The following is a 19,150-nucleotide window of genomic DNA, read 5'->3' on the forward strand; positions in this document are numbered from 1 at the left end:
TACCAAGTGAGGATAACATTTTAAGGGAGTACAATTTACAATACTACACAATATATTTATTCATGTCATGAATTTCCTTAATGGCATACTTATTGATTTTATATCTTTTGGGTAATATTTCCTTTGTCTTCCTTACAACTTCACTTTCTTCTACAGATCCACCAACACTTCTAAGAGCATCTATTATTCCATTCACTTTCTTAATGTAGCCTTCAATATTATCATCATCAAACATTCTCGCATTCTTGAACGTGTGTTTTAGATTTGCAATCTTGGCTTGCCTTTTCACCTCATCTCCTTTAAATACATTCTTCAGCTTGTCCCAAATTTATTTAGCTGGTTGAGCCTCTATAATTTTAATGAGCACTACATCACTGAAGAAATTAACAATCATAATAATAGCCTTTATATTACTATCATATGGTTTGATTTCATCTATAGTTTTTGGACCACTCTGTGGAGCATTATAACCTTTGTAAATGCTTTTCCAAAACTCAGTCAGCATAATAGCCAAATGATACTCTGTCCTTTCTCTCCAATAAGAATAATTTGTGCAATCAAACTTTGGAGCCTTGAATGTATAGTCATGTTCCATCGTAGATCTTCCTCAAGTGCTTAAGCTTAAAAAGAGGAACCTTACTCTGATATTAATTGTTGAATGAGCCATAGGATTGAGAGGGGGTAGTGAATCAATCCAAACCTTCAAACACTTAAATACTGATCTTCAAACTTAAATCACAAGCATATAATCTCAACAATAATAAATTATGAAAGTATGAAACATAACAAACACATGAACACCAAATTTATGTAAAAAACATAATCAAAGAAAAAAAAGAGTGAGAATCAAATGTTACTACATACTAAGTTGCCATTAGTTTTATATCCAAAGTCATTCTATACACTCTAGTCGGTTACTACTACTGAAATATTCACTCGGTAAGCATAGAGAAATCGCTTATAGAAGAAAGTAGTCACAGAGCCTAGTATACACCGAGTTGTCTACCGAGTAACACTCTATGTCTACCGAGCAGCAAAAATGATATACCGAGTGAAACGTGTTACCAGATTCATTGAACCTAGACACATGTGTGGAAACATGTTACAAGATCGAGGAACAAAGAACCATTATCACATTGGAAATTGCACTTAAAGATTTTGTATGATTTTGAGGACATCTATCCAATGAAATATTTTTTATGGTTATTCATTCAATAAATCATGTTTGTAAGATCGAAACAATGAACCAGATCACTGACATAAGAGATCTATTTATACAACATGAATCAAGGATCAAACATAAGGTATATGAAGCAAGACATGTGTGATAGATAAGGAAGCACTGAGTATTGTGACTGTCAGAGACACAGAGGTCGCCGAGAGGGATTTCAGAGAATAGTTAAGAAACAGAGTAAATAGAAGGGTTTACCAAGTTAATCTATGGATTACCGAGGTATGCTATAAGCAAGGTAATCTCATTTTGAGTATATAGAATCTGCTATAACATTTCAGATGTGAAGTTGTAGATATTTTGTAAAGATTTTATTGTAATATTTTGAGTTGTAAAAGAAACCTTTAACAGGGTAAAAGACTCTAACAAAGTCTATAAATTGTAAAGCCTTTAACCAGGTGCAGCATTTAGAATAAGTGTTGTAAAATCCTTTGGCAAGGTAGATCTAACAATCTTGATACTTCTAACAAGGTAAGCTATCAGAAATAGCTAAACATGTAGCTCTAATCGAGCAACCTTTAAAATTGCAGTAGTGAAGTTGTGGGTGTCATCCCCACCGCAATTTTTCTCTCTAACCAAGAGTTTCTGCGTAACCAAAATATATGTGTTATGGAGTGAATCATGTATGATTGTTATTTATTTGTTTTAGCTTTAAGTTATGTTACAGCAGTTTTTGGTTTATGCATAACAGTAAAGTTATTATTGAAGAAAGGATTTGAAGTACTGATTCACCCCTCCCCTCTCAGTACATTTGCTTTCCATGTTGGGCCTAACATCAAAGTCAAAATATATTTAAAATTTGTTACAATGTCATGTTTGAAATACCCTTCTCCTAAGAGGACTTCCAGAACTATGGAACACAACTTTAAGGCAAGATAAAAATGACTTGCACAGCTAAAACTCACTATTTCGAAGCAAGATATAGAAAGTTGCAAAGAGACCCACTATCTTCTAACAAATAAACAAATAGTTGAATTGGAATGAACAATATTTCCTCATCACGAAATTGATCTTGAACCATTATGTCAAGCCATCAATATCATAGGAAAATCTTAGGCTTCCAAAACAAAATCTTTGAACTCCATCATGCTGAAAATATCATCATCAAAGCTCTTCACAATAGTCCTTCACACATCTCAATTACTAGATCTTCTTGTAGTTCTTACACACCTTTGGAAAATAAATTCACTCCCATTCGACACTCTCACTAATATATTTGTACTCCTTTATATACAAGATTAATCATTAAAACCCTTAGCTAGGTCGAACATAGATAGAATATACATTATTACATAAATTCAACCACCCAAACCAAAAACATAAAATGTGGTAGACTTTAGGAGAAAGAGATGAAAAAACATTATTACAATACAACATTTCAAAATTATTATATATACTAAACAACATGCACTAGCACATCCTCCAAGGTCAACATCAAATTAAACATGTAGATTCATAATGAAGCACACGAACCAGTCAGCCTAAACACATTCTCCAATGCATGAAACTCAATGAAGATCTACACATGCCATGGAGAGACCCAAAAACTTAGCGAAACACCCTCTGAATCAAACCTAGACAAAAAAATATATAATCCAAGTAGGATACAATGTCATGGTTAGGCAGAAACCAAACTAAGTAAGAACTCAAAAATGCTACTCAAACTATCATCTAAAAAACTAAACTAAAACACCGCGTAGATCACATGAATAAATCCTCCACATTGCAGTACCTAAATCCACATGTCTAAAATCCACCTAGCATACTCTGGACCTATTTTGATAGACAACCTTACTGTCAAAAACAATAACAACCAATTCTGCCAACTAAGTAGTAGAGGACATATAAAACAAATAGTGCAATATACACAGAGCATAGACATCATATGTAGAACCATAAAATATAATATTAACATCTAAGAGGAATACAAGGAATTCTTCCACTAAGATATTAAATATTGTTTCTTATATATTGAGACTTCTAAACTACCACCCTTCTAGTAACACATCCAGATATGCACTAGATAAATCAATAAACTTAATGAAAAATATTGTTAATAATCATAAGAAATGCCAATTTTTTTTGCATCATGACTACAACTAATGCTTATAAACCTAGGATTTTGAGTTAGGAGACCTTGTTCATAAAGAGAGTTAAAATGATATGAATCAAGATAGAGAGAAGAAATTAATTCTTTAGCCAAGATAGTTGCGTCCCTGAGTTATCATCTCTAAATTTGGATTTGAAGATTACGAGTTAGCTATGTACTAGACAAAAATGAGCTAGATAAACCCATGAAAATATTATATATCTAATGTGATTATATGTTCAATCCTTAACTAGTAGCCTTCAAGGGTAAAAATTCTAATAAAATAGAAAATTGGGAAATAAAAATCAAATTAAAAATTTTGCAAAGAAATAAAGTTATCGAATTGTGATAACCATTCTTTATAGTATCTTTAAAAAATTACCATAATGAAACATGGAAAACATGCATCTTTTTAATATCCTTTACCAATCTTGTTTAGCAACATGAATCATTAATTTTTCCATATCAACCACTTATAAAAACCCAACCACCACTTCATTATATTTACATTACATCATTTACTCAATTAACATCATTTTTATTATCCTAGAACTTTTCCTATCCCACTCCATCCACTTTTCTCCCTTGCCATGTATCATAGACTTATTCAACACTCCTTTATCAAATTTTCTCTCTCCACCCCTGTACATATGTCTCCCTATATTCAATTGTATAACTGCACCTTTATATTTTATTTTTATACATATCAACCCTTGACTTAAAATTAAGTTAAACTAGGGCACTCATAGCTATTATTTCTTATAAAAAAAATCACATATACAACCCCAGTATGTGAGATTCTGCAAGAAGCAAGAACTGATCCAAGATCTGATGTCAGTTGTAGATCACATGCAACTCCTCAAGCAATGGAGTATAGTGCATTATTATATAGAAAAAAATAAGCATATACATCCAAGGGGTGCATTAACTCCTACTCCCCATAAAAAGTGGAAGGTTTTACCTTCTTGGTAAATGCCAAAACATGTGGCATAACCTCCTTAGATGAAGATAGGAAAGGAGTTGAGAAACTTGGCACATAAGGCCAAAAGAAGGTGTGTAACCCAACCACCCCATAACCCACTTAGGAAATGACAAAATAGTGGTTATGAGAGGTGGAACAACAAGCCAAAAGAGGGTGTGTAACTCAACTACCCATATGAGGTGGAGAGTTACACATGTAGCTGAAGAATTTCACCATGTGTCCTCATATAAACCACTCTTATTAACCTAAGAAAGCTTAAATAATATATGTGTAGGAAAAATAAATACCCCCTAACATAAGGAAAATAAAAAACCTACACTAACACCCCCCCTTAAGCATAGCTTAGGTGGGTGAAAATATGGGTCCCGGCAAATGCGACCATGTTAGGTACCTATGTACATAGATAGCCCCCCCCAAAAGAAGAATCCCTCCATAAGAGGAATAGCCCCCCCCCCCCCCCCCCCTAAATAAGGAGAGAAAGAAAGAAAGACTAAGAAGCCCCTCGTGAAGTAGACACCTATCATATCCCAAGCAAAGATCGCAAATGAAGGAACTTGCTTTCGGTGAAGGGTTTGGTGAAGATGTCCGCAGTCTGCTCTGATGTATAACAATACTTAAGATCAATGATGCCTTCCTGAATTAGCTCCCAAATGTAGTGCATATGTATCTCAATGTGTTTCGTCCTCTGGTGATGAACTGGATTTCTTAAGATCTGTATAGCACTTTGATTATCACACAAGATGATAGTAGGCTTCCTAACTGGAATACCAAACACAGTGAGAATATTCTTAAGCCAAATAGCCTCAGTGGTGGCATTAACTTCCCCTTGATACTCAACCTCTGTTGATGAAAGAGAAATTGTAGACTACTTCTTACTCGACCAACAAATTGGACCATAACCAAGTGAGAAGCAATACCCTAAAGTGGACTTGTGATCCTGAGAATCACCCGCCCAATCTGAATCCGTATATCCCACCAAGTCAATATCCATGCCTACTGCATACTGAATTCCATAATTGTGAGTAGCCTTAATGTAGTGGAGAATCTGCTTAGTTTCCTTCCAATGCAACTCATGTGGCTCCTACATGAATCTAGAGACCATGCCCACCGCATATGAAATGTTAGGTCTCCTATGAGTCAAGTAGATGAGGCTTCCAACAAGTTGTCGATATAAGTGCTATCAACCAAGGGTGAAGAGCACTTAGCATCAAGTTTGACCCCAGAAAAAAAAGGAGTAGATGTAGGCTTACAATTAGCCATGTGAAATCTGGAGACAAAAGATGCCACAACCTGAAACTCACCTATCACCAGTAGGTCCTTATTCAGGAAGTGACATGCCTGCAACTTTCAAAAGAATTGTAAGAAAAAGAGATCCCTCATCAGCAACCACACCCTCACCCAGGAGGACAAGGCAAAAGAAATTGATGATACCATACCAATTTTGAAGGTAATTGCTCCTAACTGTAATATAGACAACAAATATTCTTTAGGACAACTAAATACACTGTGTAAATATATCTCAGAAAACATTGAGAAAATAAAAGAAGAGTCAGTGAAGGATAAAGTAGAAGTTGAAAAACAAAAATTCTTTGATGAGCAAATAAAGAAGTGTAATAGAGATTTTGACACACTTCTACCAGAATTATGTAATTTGTTGAAAGAGTACAAAAATCTGTACAAAGATACCTATAAAACAAACTTTTTGACTGTAGATATAGACAAGAAAATGAGCAAGGTATAGGATGAGATCAATAAACTTGTAGATAGTTTTGTCAACTCACCTGATACACTATCAGTTTTTGAGGAGAAGATAACAAATTTTGAGGAAGAACTACTTAAATTGGAAAGAGAGAAAGAAAGGATAATAAATAAGGCAAAACATTTGAGATCAAAACTAAATCCAAGATTGGACTATCTAGCATCTCTGCAGAAGCAAGTATCTGAGGCACTAATACAGGGAAGCAAAACACCAGCAGAGCATTTGCAGCATCTTACCGGTACAGTGAAGAGAATAGAGACAACAATAAAGGATAGCAAAAAGTTTATGGACAGTATAAACTTGATTTTGGGATATCTTTTTCAAATTATAACTACCCAGCTACAAGGTTGAAACTACAAAATCTACTGACATCTTGACAACCTTTGTCATTGATGCCAAAGGGGGAGTAGTGGGATGAGAAAATTCAAATCACAGGACAGGAATCATATGCTCAGGGGGAGCACACACATTTTTGGTAACATTTTTGGACTTCACATTTTTGGATCATTTTTGGACTTCACATTTTTGAAATTTCTCATGAGTGTTGCCATCAATGCCAAAGGGGGAGATTGTTGGCATATGCACACTCCAATGAGACATTGTATGTGATTGAAGGTTTTGTCATTGATGGCAACCTTGAGATCTTATGGCACTAGCAAAGGCATTATACGAGCATCAACAAGTCACACTCTACAGTGGCACTCAGGACACCGACACCGGCACAAAAGAAAGGAAGTATACTGGCACAGAGGCCGACAGGATTTTGTTATATTATATTTTGTTTATTATTGTAAAAATGTGTAAGCCGACTTGGCAAATTGTAAAATGACTCTTATATATAAAAGAGATCATTGTAGACATTTGATATAGGAGATGTAGAGGCATTAAGGAAAATATTAGGCAGACCTATTATGCGAAATATAGGTTAAGGGGTATATGTAAAGAACAGAGCAAGAACCGGTACTGAATTTGGCATTGAAGATGCTATTGTAAAGAAGTACAAGATATTGGATTTTTATAATCCTTATTGTAAGTCAATGAGACTTCCCATTGAGCAGTGAGCTCTAGGCAGTTGGCCTTCCTGCATGTGTAGGCCCCTATTGTAAGTAATATTCTCTTATTGGCCAGTGAGTGAATATTGTGGGTCACAAATCCCACCGAGGTTTTTCCCACACCGGGTTTCCTTGTTAAAATCTTGTGTTATGGTGTGCTTTTCATGTGGATGTTCTTGATTCTATTTATTGCATTATTTCTTGCATATCGGTACACTGTTATATTATGTTCTGCATGTCTTAAGTTAAGAAATTATAATTACCGGTTAGATACTGATTCACCCCCCCCTCTCAGTATCTATAGGATCCCTAACACATATCAAGTGCATACTTGGGTTGTCCAAGGAAGATGCCTGAAGAAGACTGAGTGATCTCAATTCCCAAGAAGTAATGTAGAAGACCCAAGTCTGACATCAGAAATCTATCATGTAGAGAAGTTTTCACTACCTTGATGGTGGATGAGTGACTTCGTCTGATCAACAATTCATCAACATAGAGAACTAGAAATGTGAGAGTATCATCCTGCTACAGAATGTAGATGTTCGGATCAGAATGGCATTGAGTAAAACCAATTGTCATAAGGAAGGAGTCCATCTTGGCATACCAAGATTGAGGAGCTTGTTTAAGGCCATAAAGAGACTTTCAAAGTCGACACACAAGTGAAGTATCCTGAACAAACCCTTGTGGCTGCTCCATGTAGATTTCCTCTTGAAGCTCACCGTGAAGAAATGCACTCTTCACATCCATTTGATGAACTTGCCAACAATGGGTTGCAGCAATAGCAAGGACAAGCCGGATGGAATTCATCTTAGCAACTGGAGCAAAATTCTCAGAGTAATCAACCCTTGGAACTTGGGAAAAGCCTTTTGCTACTAAGCATGCCTTATACTTATCAACTGACCCATCTGCTGCAAATTTTGTTTGATAGATCCACTTGCATCGAACAAGTTTCCTTCCCTTAAAAAGAGTAACTAAATCCCATGTGTGATTCCTTTCCAAGGAATTAAACACTTCTTGCATTGCAGCATCCCATTCAGGAACACCTGAAGCTTTTTGAAAAGACTGTGGATCAGAAGCTGAGGCAATGAAGAGATGTGGAGCTTGCTGAAATTGTGACCTAGTTCTTCTAGTATCTGATGGATCACCAAGCCAATCTCCTGCTAACTCAAAATTCTATCGAGCCCAAAGAGGCACTGAAGCTGGAGAGTCTGGGGAAGAATCATCAACCTCTAAATGATGACTATGAGAAGAATGTGAATCCGCACCATCATTATCACCATCTGAAGTGGAGGAAGAAGACTCCTCATTAGGATTAGGAGGATTAAGATCCTCAGAAGAATTGTCATCATCATGCAATGTCTCCAATGTGATAGTGGATGGAGAAGTGGTGTGAGAAGAAATAGAAGAACTCTCCTCAAAACAAACACTCCTCTCAATGAACAACTCATGTGTAGAGGGATGGAGAATTCTATACCCTTTGACATCATCTGGATATCGAACAAATATGCAAGGCTTTCTCTGTGGATCCATAGCCTTGCATTTCTCTATTCGAATGTGGGCCCATGCAAGAGAACCAAACACTCTGAAATTCTTAACAGTAGGTTTCCGACTGGTCCAAGCTTGAAAAGGAGTTACCCCCTTCACAGCTTTATGAGGAACTCGGTTCTAGATGTAACATGCACAATTGATGGCCTTTGCCCAATATTGAGGTGCTAAAGACTTGGAGTGAATCATACAATTCTCCATCTCCTTCAAAGACCTATTCTTGCATTTTGTGACACCATTTTGTTGAGGACTGTATGGAACTGTGTACTACATGTTGATACCTTTTGAAGCACAAAATTGTTCAAAATGATTATTAACATATTCACCCCCATTATCTGTATGCAGAATCTTGATGAACTTCCCAGATTCTTTCTCTGCAAAATCTTTGAAATCTAGAAAATTCTCAAATACCTCAGACTTTTGTTTGAGAAAGTAAACCCATGTAAATCTGGAAAAGTCATCAATAAATGTTAAGACATATCTAGCCCTGTTGAAAGATGGTTGTGGAAATGGTCCTGCCCAGTCACTATGTACGAACTCCAATAGTTGTGTAGCTCTCCATGCTTTTCCTTTATCATACTTCTCCTCAGGATGTTTACCAACAATACATCCCTAGCAAACTCCATCAGAAAATTGAATAGAAGGCAAGCCTGAAACCATGTCCTATTGACTGAGTTGTTGCAAGTAACGATAGTTCAAGTGGCCAAATCATTGATGCCACAAACAACTAATATCATCTACATGAGTGAGTAAAATTGTCGAAGGAGAGTCGAGAACAAAGTGAGAAAACTGATATAATTTGGATTGATGATCTACTTTTCCCACAGCAATAGTAGACCCATTATGCATTTCATTGATTATCATTGTATCTGGTGTGAACTCAACTCGCTTGCTAGAACTAGTGTCAGTGATCTAATAAATAGATAGGAGATTAGTTGATAAAGATGGAACACAAAAGACATCCTTAAATGTTCCTTCACCCACATTAACAGACCCTCTCCCATGTACTTCAACAGGAGTGTCATCACCCATTAGTATGAAAGGCATAGAACATGGCTCTAAAGAGGTGAAATCATCTTCTGAAGAAGCCAAGTCAATTATCTAAGAATTGGGTTATGAAGCAACAACAACTAGGGCCTTACCCTTTCCTTTCTCTTTACTCTTATATGTGTCCTTAGAAGATCATTCTGATGAGCTCTGTTTGACTAAATTAGGCACCTTGATATTATTCTTTTCAAGAAGATTTGAAAGGTGATCAATTTTTTTCTTTAAACACTTATGTTCATCATGACCAGGCCTCTTACAATAAGAACACTTGACCTTCTCCTTCTTAGGTTGTTCACCTTTTGATGAAGAGGTTTGATTATCTTCTTTTGAAGTAGCAGATTTCTGATCTTTTTTCTTCTCTCCTTGGTTCTTTTGTTTCTTATCTTGCTTACTAGACCCTTTTTGTTCTTTTGTGCCTTGATTTACAGCTAAGGCATGTGACTTAAAGGGTTTTATTGTACCCATTTGAACCAATTTGTCTTGCTCCCTAGTGAGTTCTGCAGCAAATTCATCTAGAGAAGGCATTTTGAATGTGGTACCTAGGGCACATTTTGTAGCATAGAATGTATAAACAAACACGGAATAGTTAGGACCAAGCTTAGAAAGTATACTCAAGATCAGTTGTTTATCATCTTTCTTAGTTCCACACCATTCCAACTATAGTCTTACAGACTTAAGTTTAGTGAAGAAGTCTTGTATAGTATCAAAATTGGTTGGGTCCAACCCTATGAGTTCATTCTCTAACTAATGACCTCTTAGCTCATCATGCTTACCAAAGAGGTTTTCCAAAGTGGTCCACACTGCATTTAGTGTAGTGGCAAATTCAATGTGAAAAAGAAGGTCAGGAGAGACTAGCATACATACAGTACCAAAAGCTTCATCACATTTATTAAACCATTTAATCTTTTCTGCAACATCTTGAGGTTCAGTTTCAAGTCCCATAGTAACACAATGATATCCATGTCTTTTTAGATATATTATCATCTTAGATTTCCATTCAAAGTAATTATATGGTGTTAAAAGTGGAACTATAGATGCATCCATGATAGCAAAAAATAAGATTGCAAAGAATCAGGAAAAGTGCAAGAAAGAAGACACAAGAGACACCCACCTTTTTGTTGGCATTTTTTATGATTGATGTTGTGATTGTCATTGATGGACACACAGTTGATTTGAGATCACTTTTTGTATGTATGGGTTAAAGCTCAACCAGTATTTTGTTCCAACCAGTATGATGTAATATAGTCTTTAGACTATCGGTGTTTTGCAGAAAGTGTTTACCGGTCTGAAGCGGTATGAAGACCCAAGCGGTTCGAGGATCTCAAGCGGTATGAAGGAACGAAGTGGCACAACTCATATTTCCCAGTCTTCATTTTGTCAAACCGGCAACCGGTATTTTGCTTAAACTGGTATTCTGTTTGAACCGATAATACTCTATGATGAGTTACCAACTGACATTTTGCGATGAGTTACCATCCACCGATTGTTTTGCAGTGTCGACACTCTGGCGGTGCTTTTTGCGTCGTGTTACCAATTATGTCTAGATGCATTGAACCTAGGAAATTGTATTGTAATCCTATTGGACTAACATGAAATCAGATTCCTTTAAAAGGACATCATGTCTAGGGTTTTAGGTTGTTGCTAGGGTTTAAAGTGGTTGATGAATTTTTGTAAGTGAGATTATAGAAGAGAAGTTTATGTCTGTGAGAAAAGGCAAAGTATGAATGTGTTGAAGACTGAAGTAATGCTAGAATGCATTGGGAATGAGTTATCAAGGATCTAACCAAGCAATATGTGCTATTTGCTAGATCACTCACTTGTTTATTACTCACATCTTTGACAAGTCTGAAGCCCCTAACCAGGTAGGCCAAAAAAGCCTTTTGTAAATCCTCTAACAAGGTGGTTCACATCTATGGATCTAAAATCCTCTAGCAAGGTAGTCTTTAATCTGACTTATCTCCTAACAAAGATTAAGATTCCTAACAGGATCTATTCTAGTAAAGAACATTGTATGACCTTAACCGATCTAGTTCCTATTTTGTAGATAGTCACTTGTGAGTTTCATCTCACCATGATTTTTCCCATTTGGGTTTCCACTTCAAAATCTCTTGTGTTATGGTGATTGTGCTTCTGTGGGTGAATGCATTATTTGCTAACTGGTTTATTTTCTAAACCATTTTACAAGTTTACTGCTAGACTAGTAAAGTGTTAAAGTACATTGATTTTTGGCATACTAATTCACCCCCTCCCCCTCTTAGTATTCATCAATTGGTATCAGAGCCAACCTTTCTATAAGTTTAACCACTTGGAAAGAGATATGGGGGAATACATTGTGAGGGAATTTACTCATTGGCTCACTTAGTCTGAGCAAGCCTATGATGAACTTATGGTCAAATACAAGGCCTCTCAAGCAAAAAGGAGAGAACATGTTGAAAAACTGATGGAGCTAAATGAAAATAGTTCCTCTGATGAAGCGGACATGGAAGCCCTAATTCAAGAAGTAGAAAAGCTGAATGAATCCAATTCCAACCTAAGAAAGGAGTTGGAAGGACAGACTATCTAAATGTGTCAAGAGCTTGAGAATCAGAGGAAAGTTGAAGATCTTGTAAAAGACAGAGATCATGAGATCTCCAAATTAAAATAAGAAATCAGCGCCCTAACTGCTCAACTCCATCCGAGCAAAGTGGAAAAGGAAGACATGCAAAGAGAACTGAACACAGCCATCTCCAAGAATGAAAACTTGATGGAAACAAATGTTGCTATTTACAAAGAACTCTCTGAGTCAAAGGAAATACTTGCTAAGTTCAAAAGAGTACTGTTAAGCTAGAGCAAAAGCTTGAATCGGCCAAACCTGTCAAGAATACTAATGGACTTGGTTACTCCAGTCATGAGAAAGGTGAGACCTCTGGTGCAAATGCTGAAGCATCGAAGAAGCAACCGACATTCAAAGGTAAAGGTAAGCAAAATTTCAAACCTATTTGCTTTAACTATCTTAAAGAAGGACATACTGCTAATGTGTGTAGGAGAAAAGCCTACAATAATTTTCCTTACTTTATAAACAATGTACCTAGATCCAATAAGTTCAATGGTAATTATTATGCATGCAACAAGTTTGGGCATAAAGCATCTGAATGCAGGTCTGTTATGAACAACACTGGAAGATATCCTCAAAGGACTCAAAGGGTTGGTCTGGAACCTTTTGTGAACTGGAATCCCAACCAGTTTAATACCTTTAATCATCAGTCAGGAAGCGGTGGCTATCAAGTGGCAACTAGATGGAGAGAAAACTATTTGATCTATCATTGTCATGGTCACAATGCTGTAACATGCAAGAGGAAGAATGGTAACATGAATAATGGACCATGGAGAGCACCTGGAATGGTCTGCTATCATTGCATCAAACCGGGTCACATTGCCAGATTCTACAGAATAAGAAAGAACATATCGGATGACATACCAGTCACTCCGGAAGGAAATATTGATATTGAAACTGTTCAAGCAGATATGAACAAAACTTGGAAAAAGAAACCAGGAGTATTGCAAGAAGAACCAGTTTCTACACCTAGTGTGGAAATTTCAGAACTGGCAAACTAAGCTACAAAAAGCTTAGGGGGAGCAAATGGTGAAATATCTCGAACCCCCGGTTGACACCGGTAAAAGACCTTAACCGGTATGAGATACCTGTCAGTCGATAGAAGATCAAAAACGGTAAAACACAAATTAGGGTTTACGCCATGATAGTGGAGCATTTATTATGGTAGGTGGAGAACCTGTTTAAAAGGAATTTTCAAATCATTTCTCACTTATCATTTTTCGAGTGAAGAAGTATTTCAAGTGCAGAGCGAAGAAAAGTGATTTACACTGCGATTCAAAGAGTTTATCAAAAACTTGGAGAAGAATCTGAAGCTATCATCTGTTGAAGGAGTGTAGAATGCAAAGCAGTATTTCAATAATCAAAGGAGTGTGAAGCGTAGTTCAAATTACGAAGCCCTAAATTTCGATCTACGAAGGTATTTTTCAAAATTCTCTGTTTATCATGGCTTCCGCATCAAATGATAGCTCTAGTGCACCAGTTGATTCTATGGACTTCATTCAATGAAAGTTGAAATACAATGCCCTGTCGCAAGTACCTGCTAGAGTTATAGTGGAAGAAGGCATTTCCAATTACATAGACTGCAAAATTGAAGACCTAGGGTCTCTTGTGATCCATTCCCAACTGAGCCTGTTTTGCGGAAAGGATAAGAAGATTAAACTAGAATTCAGCATTCTAGAAAAGAAGAAACTTCACAATGCAGTTTACTTTCTTGAAGAATTTTTGGATGATCACATTCACATTATTCTAAGTAGGATACACGGTGATAAGATGTATTTGGAACGGATGCATGATATCACACGGGAAGTGATTCATGCAATCATCGGTTTCTGTAATACAGGGGAAGTGCCAGCCCTAAGGAAGGTCAACAAGACTGTAATGTCCAAGCTCACCAATTCAGTGAGCGACTCACGCGGAATGATCGTCAACTCAATCAAGCACGATCTGGTCGAGTATACTTGCATGGTGTTAGATTACCGGATGTTCTCTGCTAGTAGAATTAATTATGTCTCTACTACAGCAGTAAATTTCGCTTACAGGATGATCAAGGAAGATGCATCGTTTGATCTGTGCACTTGTATGCAAAGACAACTTATGTTGAATCTTAATTCAATCAAATAGGACAATGCACTAAGATCTAAGTTCGGACAACTACTGGTTGGGTTGTTCTTTTACTTCCAAGGCTACTTTCCAGGAGTAGGTGACATTTAGTGGTCTGCTTACCAACCGGTGACAAAGCAAATCAAGGAAAGTCTACAAGCGGTTGGAATCGGCTATCTGGAAGCACTGAACAAATACTTTGATGAGTTCAGACACAAGATGAGCCAAAGGATAAGAATATCCGGTGATATAGTCAAAAATTATGAGGAAGACATCTCCTTCACCATCAAAGTGGATGAATGCATAATCGAGGCCGTTGAGCCCAGATAGGAAGAAGTGGATCCTATGGGCTATGAGGTCATGTATGATATGTTGGATGGGTATGCCTCTACCCTAATCACCTCACCCCTCGATCCTAAGGCAAAGAGAACCGGAACCTATTTGGAAAGGGTTACATCGATTGAAGAACCCTCAGACAAGAAAGGAAAGGAAGTGCCTTCAGCATCGGCACCGGTTATTGCAGCCAGTCCCAAAGTGACCAAGCGGTCACCAGCTAAGAAGAAACCGGAAGTTGCATCTGCCAAAGTCTTTGAGAGGAAGCGGAAGATGAAAAGGAATACACCGGACTCAGAAGAAACTATGTCAGAAGAACCGCCTAAGAAGACAAGGCAAATGAATAAAAAGACAAAGAATGAACCGACAACATCTGCACTGGTAAATATTGATATTTCTTCTTACAAACCTTTGACACATTGTCAAAGAACTATAAAGAATATTAAGAGAAAATTGCTGAATGATTTAATTGATTGTTTTGATGACTTCAATGATAATGAAAAGGAAGAAGTTGAACAGGAAATCATTAAGTATTTGTGTGTTAATGACCGGTCACCTTTAGAAATTAGATCTGAGACACCAGATTCTTTGTATAATTCTTTAGACAACAAATGGCGCATTGTCATAGAAAAGGAACAGGAAATAAGGGAGGAAATATTTGCTCAATATTTTCCTGATGTATCAAATTCAGAACTTTTTGAAGTTATGAATAAATACGAAGGCCTCTTCTTCATGAGAAGAAGAAGACTCCTGTTACTAGAAGGAAAGGTTCATGAAGTGATAAAAGATACACATACTCATGCTCAAGAAGCTCTAAAGATGCATCAAGTGGCTGAAGCCAACAGGAAAGCTAAGCAAGAACCAGAAATTGGCAAACCCGATGAAGTATATGACAGCGAAGGGGAACCGATCACTGAACAAATGGAACCCATTGATGTTGACTCCTTAGATGGTGAAAAAGTTACTCAGGGTACACCATCAGAAGGAATAGGACAGGAGAAGCAGGCAAAAGAAAAAAAGAAGCAACAGGAAGCAGAAAAGAAGAAACAGGCAGATGAAGAAGATAAGAGAAAAGAGGAGAACAAGAAGAAAGAGGAAGATGATAAGAGAAAAGAGGAGGAAAAGAGGAAAGATGAAGAGGATAAGAGAGAAGAAGAGGAAAAGAAGAAAGAGGAAGAGGATAAGAGAAAAGAAGAGGAAAATAAGACACAAGAGGTTGCAGAAGCAAATGCCGAGAAGGAACACCAAAAGGCTCTGGACACTGCCTTGGTGAGAAAGTTAACAGAGCTCTGGTCTGATCTCCAGAAGGTACAAAAGGAAATTAGAGATGCAATGAATGAGGGAAATCTACTACTCAGTAAGATTTGTCAACCTCATTTATTTTGTGATGATGTGCTCACTCAAAAGGACAAACTGCAAACTAATATGTCATCATTTATTAGCACCTTCAAGATGCCCTATGACTCCTTCTCCACATATGGGAAAACTGTTCATTGGCTTCAAATCAAGTCTGCAAGAATAGAGGCAGAGATAAGCAACCAGACATGTAATTTGTAGGAACTTCAACTGATACTACTGCCATGATTGCAAATTCTCCATAAATGCTATCTAAATCTTGATGCTCTAACGGTCGCTCAAGAAATAAGCATGATAGATGCCATGGAAGAATAGGTCTCCCAGATGCAGATAGAGAAAGAGGTGGCTACATCCCTACTTGAGTCATGGTCCTTATCCATGAAGCAATTTTTGCAAGACTTTAAATCAGTTTTTGACAAGTTTTACTCTTTACTATCATAAACACTTATTATTTTAATACTAATGAAACAGGGGTTAGTCTGTAATATTTTTGTCATTGTTGGCAAAGGGGGAGAAGTATATAAATTTTGATTTTTTGATGTATACTTTCATGTTATTTCTATTAAGGAGTAGTATACATTGTATTTTCTGCAAAAGGGATAGTGTATATGCTCAGGGGTAGTAATTTTGATTATGGCATATTTTTTATTGTAAAACACTTAGATGTCAAAATTTTCCTAAGTGTTGCCATCAATGCCAAAGGGGGAGATTGTTGGCAGTTTTGATGATTGATGTTGTGATTGTCATTGATGGACACACACTTTATTTGAGATCACTTTTTGTATGTATGAGTTAAAGCTCAACTAGTATTTTGTTCCAACCAGTATGATATATTATAGTCTTTAGACTATCGGTGTTTTGCAGAAAGTGTTTACTGGTCTCAAGCAGTATGAAGACCCCAAGCGGTTCGAGGATCTCAAGTGGTATGAAGGAACAAAGTGGCACAACTCATATTTCTCAGTCTTCATTTTGTCAAACTGGCAATCGGTATTTTGCTTAAACCAGTATTTTGTTTGAACCGGTAATACTCTGTGATGAGTTACCAACCGGCATTTTGTGATGAGTTGCCATCTACTGATTGTTTTGCAGTGCCGACACTCTGGCTATTCTTTTTGTGTCTTGTTACCAATTATGTCTAGATGCATTGAACCTAGGAAATTGTATTGTAATCCTATTGGACCGACAGATTCCTTTAAAAGGATATCATGTCTAGGGTTTTAGGTTGTTGCTAGGGTTTAAGGTGGTTGATGAGTTTTTGTAAGTGAGATTATAGAAGAGAAGTTTATGTCTATGAGAAAAGGCAGAGTATGAATGTGTTGAAGACTGAAGTAATGTTGGAATTCATTAGGAACGAGCTATCAAGGATCTAACCAAGCAATCTATGCTATTTGCTAAATCACTCACTTGTTGATTACTCACATCTTCGACAAGTCTGAAGCCCCTAATCGAGTAGGCCCAAAAAGCCTTTTGTAAATCCTATAACATGGTGGTTCACATTTGTGGATCTAAAATCCTCTAGCAAGGTAGTCTTTAATCGGACTTATCTCCTAACAGAGATTGAGATTCGTAACAGGATCTGTTCTGGTAAAGAACATTGTATGACCTTAACCGGTTCGGTTCCTATTATGCAGATAGTTACTTTGTGAGTTTCATCTCAACGTGGTTTTTCCCATTTGGGTTTCCACATTAAAATCTCTTGTGTTATGGAGATTGTGATTCTATGGGTGAATGCATTATTTGCTATTTGGTTTGCATGTGTGCTAACCGATTTGTTTTCTAAACTGTTTTACCGGTTTACTGCTAGACAAGTAAAGTGTTTAAGTACATTGATTTTTGGCATACTAATTCACCCCCCCTCTTAGTATTCAGCACTTTTCACTAGTCTCAGAAATCACCCCCCGCCCCAAATATTACAAGGTGGGCACTTTAGAATTAGTGCATTTACAAGGCTTTTTATCATATTACAATTCTTTAAGGCGCCAATGGCCAAAAAATAGAAATTTTCAATACAAATAACTTGAGACAAGATTTGAAACAAATTATCCTTATACCTGCTTAATTTATCTCAATACTTTTCCAACAACTATTAGTTTTTTAAAAACAGAGTTGTGAGGAGAAAGATATGACCAGTTGAAGAGAAAAAGAAGCAACTGATACAACCTTTAATATCTGATAGAAAAAGGCAAAAAAATTCAACTAGACCTACAATAATGGAGATTTCTCATTTCCATCTTTTCATCAAGTATTTGTTTGCAAAAATCCGACACCTGAGGCAAAAGTTATGCAACTTTTAAGAAAGGTTGTTGAATTTGTCTGATAGAAAAATGGCTTAGGCCCTATTCAAACTTGATTTCTGCAAAAATTATTAATTTTATAGAAACACCATCCGAAACCCACAATTTTTTCGATGCTGGAAAGAAAACCCAGAAATCATTTTTCCTGAAAATTAACAGATATTGCAACACTAAAGCAGAAATTAAAATAGCTCCAGTAAAAAGATTTTACTCTATTTTTTTTACTGTGTCCTCCAAACTCTGATTTTGGTGAAGTAAAAGTCACTTTTGACTTTCTCAAGCCTTTTGGACACTTTGGAAATTCTTATTAATCTTCCAATATTACCACAAAGCTCCAATCACCCAAATCTTACAATAACACATACATGTAAACCAAATTTAACTAGAAGCTATTTTCCTTTAAACTGTTCTGATTCTCCAGATCACACGAGAATGCAGGAGAAGAGCATTCTTAGTTTTTAAGAAAAATATTAGCTATCTAAAAGTCTCAAACCCCTCAAATAAATCAGAAAAAGCAATGAGCTATACCAGACAACAAGCTCTAATACCATGTGAGATTCTGCAAGAAGAAAGAACCGAGCCAAGATCTGATGTCAGTCGTAGATCACATGCAACTCCTCAAGCAATGGATGATCAAAGATCAAAATATCTGGATGAAGATAATTTTGATATGAGAGATAAATAGAGACAAAGAAGTGAATTTGGAGAAGACTCTCACTGAGCTATCACTGAACTTGTGAATGTGAGAGTATAGTGCTTATTATATAGA

The sequence above is a fragment of the Cryptomeria japonica genome, chromosome 9 (genome assembly GCF_030272615.1).
Source record: "Cryptomeria japonica chromosome 9, Sugi_1.0, whole genome shotgun sequence".
Lineage (NCBI taxonomy): Eukaryota > Viridiplantae > Streptophyta > Pinopsida > Cupressales > Cupressaceae > Cryptomeria > Cryptomeria japonica.